Source organism: Zingiber officinale, chromosome 5A, assembly GCF_018446385.1.
Source record: "Zingiber officinale cultivar Zhangliang chromosome 5A, Zo_v1.1, whole genome shotgun sequence".
NCBI classification, from domain to species: Eukaryota; Viridiplantae; Streptophyta; class Magnoliopsida; order Zingiberales; family Zingiberaceae; genus Zingiber; species Zingiber officinale.
The window spans coordinates 95,610,400-95,617,186 of NC_055994.1; positions in this window are offsets into that span (position 1 = coordinate 95,610,400).

Genomic DNA, 6,787 nt, shown 5'->3' on the forward strand with positions numbered 1-6,787 from the left:
TGGTCGACTGCTTCGGGGTTGGTGAGGACTCTTCCCAATGAGCTATTAGTGGGCATTATTACTGAGTGTGCCAAAAATTAAGTCCGTAAGTAGCGAACAGTAAGGACTAGCCCATAAGCCAACTTCTCAACCACGGTGTAGCGAGACTCAGCTCCTTTCAATAAATGACTGAAAAAGTACACCGGCCTTTGTACATGCTCATGTTCTTTGACCAAGACTACCCGAACAACCTTCTGGGTGGCTGACAAGTATAACTAGAGCGTCTCTCCCGTGATAGGTTTAAAAAGGGAAGGCAGGGCCTCCAAATGCTATTTCACTTCTTTAAAGGTCTTATTGCACTCCTTGTCCCACTGGAACTTGGCCTCTCAATGGAGTACTTTATGTTGGTGCAATCGACCTAGGTTTGATCGGTATGATTATGATTTTAATGTGTCTATCAAAGAGTTTAAGTTAGACTTTCATATTGGTTTGATATGTGTGTTTGAGTCATGCAGGATGATCCTGTCCGAGCGCTGAGTCGATGGACGCTGGAGACATGGCACGCTCTGCTGTCTCTAGCCGACGATGAATATCTCCGATGGACCTGCAAAGAAGCCGAGTCGGGAGGGGTTTCCCGACGACGACCCTCCGATGCTCAAGTCAGGCAACGAGAAATGAGAGAGGCAGCGTAACTGTGGCTACAATGAGAATTGCGCATACCTTTATCGACGTCTGGGGGCCCTTATATAGGACCCCGGGGAGGCGCGGGCACGCTTCTTGATGCGCGCACGCTTCCCCAAACATACCTTAACGAGTCCATGTCAGAAAAGTACCCCTTACGCCATTCCGCAATTGTCCGAGCATATCCCGGATGTGACGGTGGATGATCCTGTGTACGGCTCGACCGCCAACCCTGCTGCCTGTCGGCGGCAGATGTCTCGAGGATGATGTTATCCCCTGTCTCCTTTGTCCTCTTGCGCCTCCTGTCTGTTCCAGGGGCCGAGCGGTTCGGCCGCTCGGTAGGCATATCACTTTTGCCCCGGTTGTAGGTATCGGTCCGACTGGGAGGACTCCCGGTCGTATGCTCGGATGAGATTGCTCCTGCCTGTCTTTGTTGCCTTGTGCCCCGGCCGAACGGACAGCCCGCTCAGCCCTGAAACCTTTTTACCTTGAGCATCGGAAACCCGACCCTAGTCAGGTTGTCTTTCATTCGGTCCGGGGATCCTTGGCCGGATGTCCGGTCAGCCGGATGCTTGGGTGGCCCGCCGGTCTGCTCGGCGTGACATCTATCCACTCGGCCTGACCCTGGGGTTGACCCTCTTGACCATTGACCTCCACGTGTCGTTGACCTTCTGCCAACGAGGGTCTCCTGTCCTTATCACCGGATCACATGTCTTCCCCTCAAGTCTAGTGGAAGGAGGCGTTAAGTCCGACTGACTGGACCATGAGTTTGATCGAGCGACATCCACTCTGCCACTCCTGAAAGTGTACCTCCGTTCGGCTCTAGGGAGGTCCATTCAGCCGACCGGCGAGTTGATGGTTGTGCCTTGGTAGTTTTGATTTCTATTTTATCCTTGTCGCGCTACCACTTCTAAGGACGGTCGGAGTCGGCGGGTCTCCTCGAAATTCATGCCAATCCTCATTAAGCTGCCCACGTGCGAGTAATGATGTTCATTAAATGCTGCCCAATCACTGACCGCCACTTGGTGAGTCCGCCGTCATCGTACGGCGAGGGCGTCAGCTTCGATGGGACAGACGTCGGTTCAAATCCGACGGTCCGATGCCATCGTTCCTTTCTATGACCTGGATTGAACGGCTGTTGTGGTCCGCGCCCTTGGTTTATCAAGCGCCGACGCTGATTCTCCTTCTATCGTTCTTGCCTTCGCTCTTTTGGTGGTTCCTCTCGCGGCCATCTTCCCAACGCTCGCTTGCCTTGGCGCCCTGACGAACTTTCGACTTCCTTATTCACGCTTCGCCTCCCAGTAAGCCTTCTCATATCTTTACCTTCCTCCGTGTTTTCCCTTCCGGTGGCCTTTGCGCCAGTTCGATACAGTTTCAATCTCCTCCGTCAACCCTTGCATTCTTTCCTTGGTCCTTTCTTCCTCGGTACTGTTCCGGCGATGGCTAGTACCTCGCAACCTTCTGATCCCTCTCCTGGCCTATGGTATATGACCATGATAAGCCAGTTTGACGAGGATGACGCGGGACGCTTCCTTAACGAATTCGAACTTCCTCCTGGCCATAGACTAGTTTTGGCTACCTCTTCCGATCGGCCCCACAACCTGCCGACCGACACTGTTTGCTTCTTTCGTGACCAATTTGTGGTCGGTCTGCGCTTCCCTCTACATCCTTTTATCCCTGAGGTTTGTAATTATTTCCGCATCCCGCTCAGCCAACTTGTCCCCAACTCTTTTAGGTTGCTATGTGGCGTAGTAGTCCTTTTCAAGCTGCACGACATTCCCTTAGTCCCCAGAATGTTCCATTACTTTTACTATCTCAAACAGTCCGAGTGTGGTACTTTTCTCTTCCAATCGCGGATCGATCTTGTCTTTTTCAACAAGATGCCGACCTCGAACAAGCATTGGAAGGAAAATTATTTTTACCTTCGCTTTCCCGAACATCCCTCCTTTCGCACCCAATGGCAGACCATTGTGCCGAGCCCGCCGGACCTCGGTAAATACAAGAGCCAGCTGGATTATCTTCATGCAGCCAATCTATTAGCCGGCCAGAGGTTCAGTATCAATAAGCTACTTCACGAGGGGGTGTTGTACATATTCGGATTGAGCCCGATCCGAACGAAACTTCCAAGCAGTATGGGTAAGCGCTTTCTCTGTCCTCGCTCCTTTTGGTCTAACTGATTTATTCTTCTTTTATGCAGGTGAAATCATGTTGCGCGCCAAGGCCACCGAGTGGATGAAATTGAAGGCCGCCGAAATAGAAGCAGCAACGGCTAAGGAGATGGCCGATCTGGGAATCGTGCCGGTCGGCTCGCGTGAGGGCGAGAGCGAAGAAGCTCCAACAGAGGCCCGAGAGTCCACCGGCCGGATCCCTGTGACCGGAGCGATGGGTGATGCTATATCGTCAGCTGGTCAGCCTACCTCTGAAGACGTGGGGCAGTCGGTCGGCGACTCCCCCTTGATAACATGCAAGCGGCGCCGAACGGATCTCACAATTGTGGAACCAGTGACTGTGCCAGTTGACGCCCCCTCTGAAGTGGTCAACCCAGTTCCTGCTTCAATCGAGGCCATCTCTTTGGACCGCACTCCTTCCCAGCTCGACCAACCAGCGGCCTCCCTCGAAGCGAGACCCGTTAGTTCCCTACCCCGGGTTTCGTCTCCGGCTTAGGCGCTCAGGAATAGTTTTTGCTCCGCTCAGCGAATCATCCGGTCGATCCCCCTCTTCTCAATCCGATCCAAGCGGACGTCGAACGGTCAAGGCCGTCCTCCATCTTCCCACTGAAGAGTTCCTTTTGGACGTTGATCGGCCAACTGCTCCGGAGCATCAGATCACCATTCGAGGACCGCTCGCCAAAGTATGGGAAGATGCGAGGGCTCGCGTTGCCCTGATGACCCCCGGACAGCTCGGTGACAGCCATCTGCAACAAACAACCGGGGTATGCTCTTTAACCTACTTTATGCTTAATCTTAGTTCTTGACATTATTCCGTCCGAACAGTACTGGGTGGAGAACATTGCGGTCAGCAATCGCTTGGTTGCCCTGGAAGAAGAATTGAAAAAGCTTCAAATTTCTAGAGGGGCGCCAGCTCAGGGCCCATCATATGCCACGCTCCGAGCCGAACTGAGCAAATCGGAGAAACTATTGCAGGTCGAACGACACAAGTCCTCTGGTTTGGAGACCAGGGTAGCCGGCCTTGAGGCCTAAGTCAAGTCGTACGACCGGGAGATGAAGCTGGCGACCAATAGGAAGAATACAACCATCTCCGACTTAGAGGCCAAGAATCAGCAGGCCCGAGCGTTGGAGCAACGTGTCCAGGAGTTAGCCGATCTGCTTTCTGTTGAGCAAAAGGGCCTATCGACTACTGAAGCTAAACTTCGAGGAGACATTAAAGATCTCCAAGACGCATTAGAAGCCGCCCGAGCCGCTTTCAAAGAATATCAAGATGGCGAACTAGGGCCCTTCGCGACGATGAGGCACAACTACTTCCGGTCGGATGACTTTGGTAACAAGTTCAGTGATCGGCTGGTCCTTGCCTTTGAAGAAGCCATCCAAGCCACCACTACGTATTTGAAGGCTAAGGGCCTGCTCCCGGAGGCGTCTTCTATCCCCCCCAAGGATCTGGCCGGGCTGCTGGAGCACATTCTCGAGCCCATTTTTGACGTTCTTGAATGATAAGTGTTTTCTGTAATTCTCCCGGTCGGCTCCTACAGCCTTACCTTTAATGAAGATTTTCTTTTTCCGTACTTTCCCCGATCGGCCTTGATGTAATGAATGACATCTGTAACTTTGCTCTTTGTTGGCAAGATTTTAAATGTAATTTTGGAATGCCCACTTTTGCTCTGTTATCCTTTTGTTTGAGTGCTTCCTATAACTACGTCGATCGGTCGCTCGACCCTTTTCCCGTTATGTAACTTCTTAACTTCCTCGCTCGGTCAAATGACCTTTATCCCGTACGGGACTTCCGTTAGTTTTTTTATTTGTGTTCTTTTCGCTAGCGCCGCTCGGCTCATTGGACTCCCCTCCGTATGGAATTTTCGTTGGTTTTTTGTTGATCGGTGCTGGTAAGCGCACACCGTTCTTTCTCCCTGTCCTTAGGATCAAGGCTTGCTGATCATCGACCCTAGATGTTGGGCCTTAGTATCTCTGCGCAGCGTAGTCCCATTCGGGGGGTTTATAGTCGCCGACCCGACTCTAAGGTTTAACGTCGCCGCTCGACGGTCTTCAAGCCGAGGGGTTTATAGTCGTCGGTTCGACTCTAGAGTTTAACGTCGTCGCTCGACGGTCTTCAAGCCGGGGGGTTTATAGTCACCGGTCTGACTCTAGAGTTTAACGTCGCCGCTCGATGGTCTTCAGGCTGGGGGGTTTATAGCCGCCGGTTTGACTCTAGAGTTTAACGTCGCCGCTCGATGGTCTTCAAGCCGGGGGGTTTATAGTCGCCGGTCCGACTCTAGAGTTTAATGTCGCCGCTCGACGGTCTTCAGGACGGGGGGTTTATAGTCGCCGGTTCGACTCTAGAGTTTAACGTCGCCGCTCGACGGTCTTTCGACCGGAGGGTTTATAGTCGCTGGTTCGACTCTAAGATTTAACGTCGCTGCTCGACGGTCTTCAAGTCGGGGGGTTTATAGTCACCGGTTCGACTCTAGAGTTTAAAGTCACCGCTCGACGGTCTTCCGGCCGGAGGATTTATAGTCGCCGGTCCGACTCTAGAGTTTAACGTCGTTGCTCGACGGTCTTCCGGCCGGAGGGTTTATAGTCGCCGGTTTGACTCTAAGATTTAACGCCGCTGCTCGACGGTCTTCCGGCCGGAGGGTTTATAGTCGCCGGTTCAACTTTAAGATTTAACGTCACTGCTCGACGGTCTTCCGGCCGGAGGGTTTATAGTCGCCAGTTCGACTCTAAGATTTAACGTCGCTGCTCGACGGTCTTCCGGCATAACTCGGATAATATACGCCTAGCTTAACGGCACGGGGTCTTCACCACGCATTCATGCAGCTACCCGCTTGGCGCACAATGCTCATGCCTTTGCTTTGTTCTTATAACTTTCATTCCTGCAGCCAAAGGATACAGCCGAATGGAATATTCATGAAATATATTACATCGGCGCACCTTTCATCCCACCCGATAGGGCTGGAGGTGGTTTGCACTCCATGGTCTCTCCAGCCGCCGTCCATCCTCATCCTCCAAGTAGTAGGCTCCCGATCGGAGCTTCTCGACGACTTTGAAGGGTCCTGCCCAGGGAGCCTCCAGCTTGCCTACGCCCCCGACCGGCTTCACTTTCTTCCAGACCAAGTCACCCACCTGGAATGCTCGGGGAATCACGCGGCGGTTGTAGTTCTGCTTCATTCTCTGCCTGTAGGCCATCAGCCGGACGGATGCTATGGCTCGCTCCTCGTCGATCAAGTCCAATTCTAGCTGCCTCCGCTTGGCATTATCCTCGTCGTAGTTCTGGATCCGGACGGACTCTACGCCGACTTCTACTGGGATGACTGCCTCGCCTCCATACACCAAGTGGAACGGTGTTACTCCCATTCCCTCCTTAAGGGTCATGCGGATGGCCCATAAGACTCCCGGCAGCTCGTCCACCCAGCTTCCTCCCATGTGGTCGAGTCGAGCCCGAAGAATCCGGAGGATCTCCCGGTTGGCTACTTCGGCTTGACCGTTACTTTGGAGATACACCACAGACGTGAAGTGCTGCTCAATGCCATATCCCTTGCACCATTTCTCGAGTTACTTTCCGACGAACTGTCACCCGTTGTCCGACACGAGCCGACGCGGAATGCTGAACCGACAAATGATGTGTTGTCAGATGAATTTCTTGACCATCTGCTCGGTTATCTTGGCCAGTGGCTCAGCCTCCACCCACTTGGAGAAGTAATCGACTGCCACCAATAGGAACCTCCGTTGTCCGGTCGCTATAGGGAAAGTTCCTACGATGTCCATGCCCCACTGGTCGAACGAGCAGGACACTGTGGACGCTTTCATTTCCTCCGTTGGCTTATGAGAGAAACTGTGGTACTTCTGACAAGAAAGGCATGTTGCGACAATCCGAGCGGCGTCCTCGTGTAGAGTTGGCCAGATGTATCCGACCAGCAGGATCTTCGTAGCCAAAGACCGGCCGCTCGGATGACCTC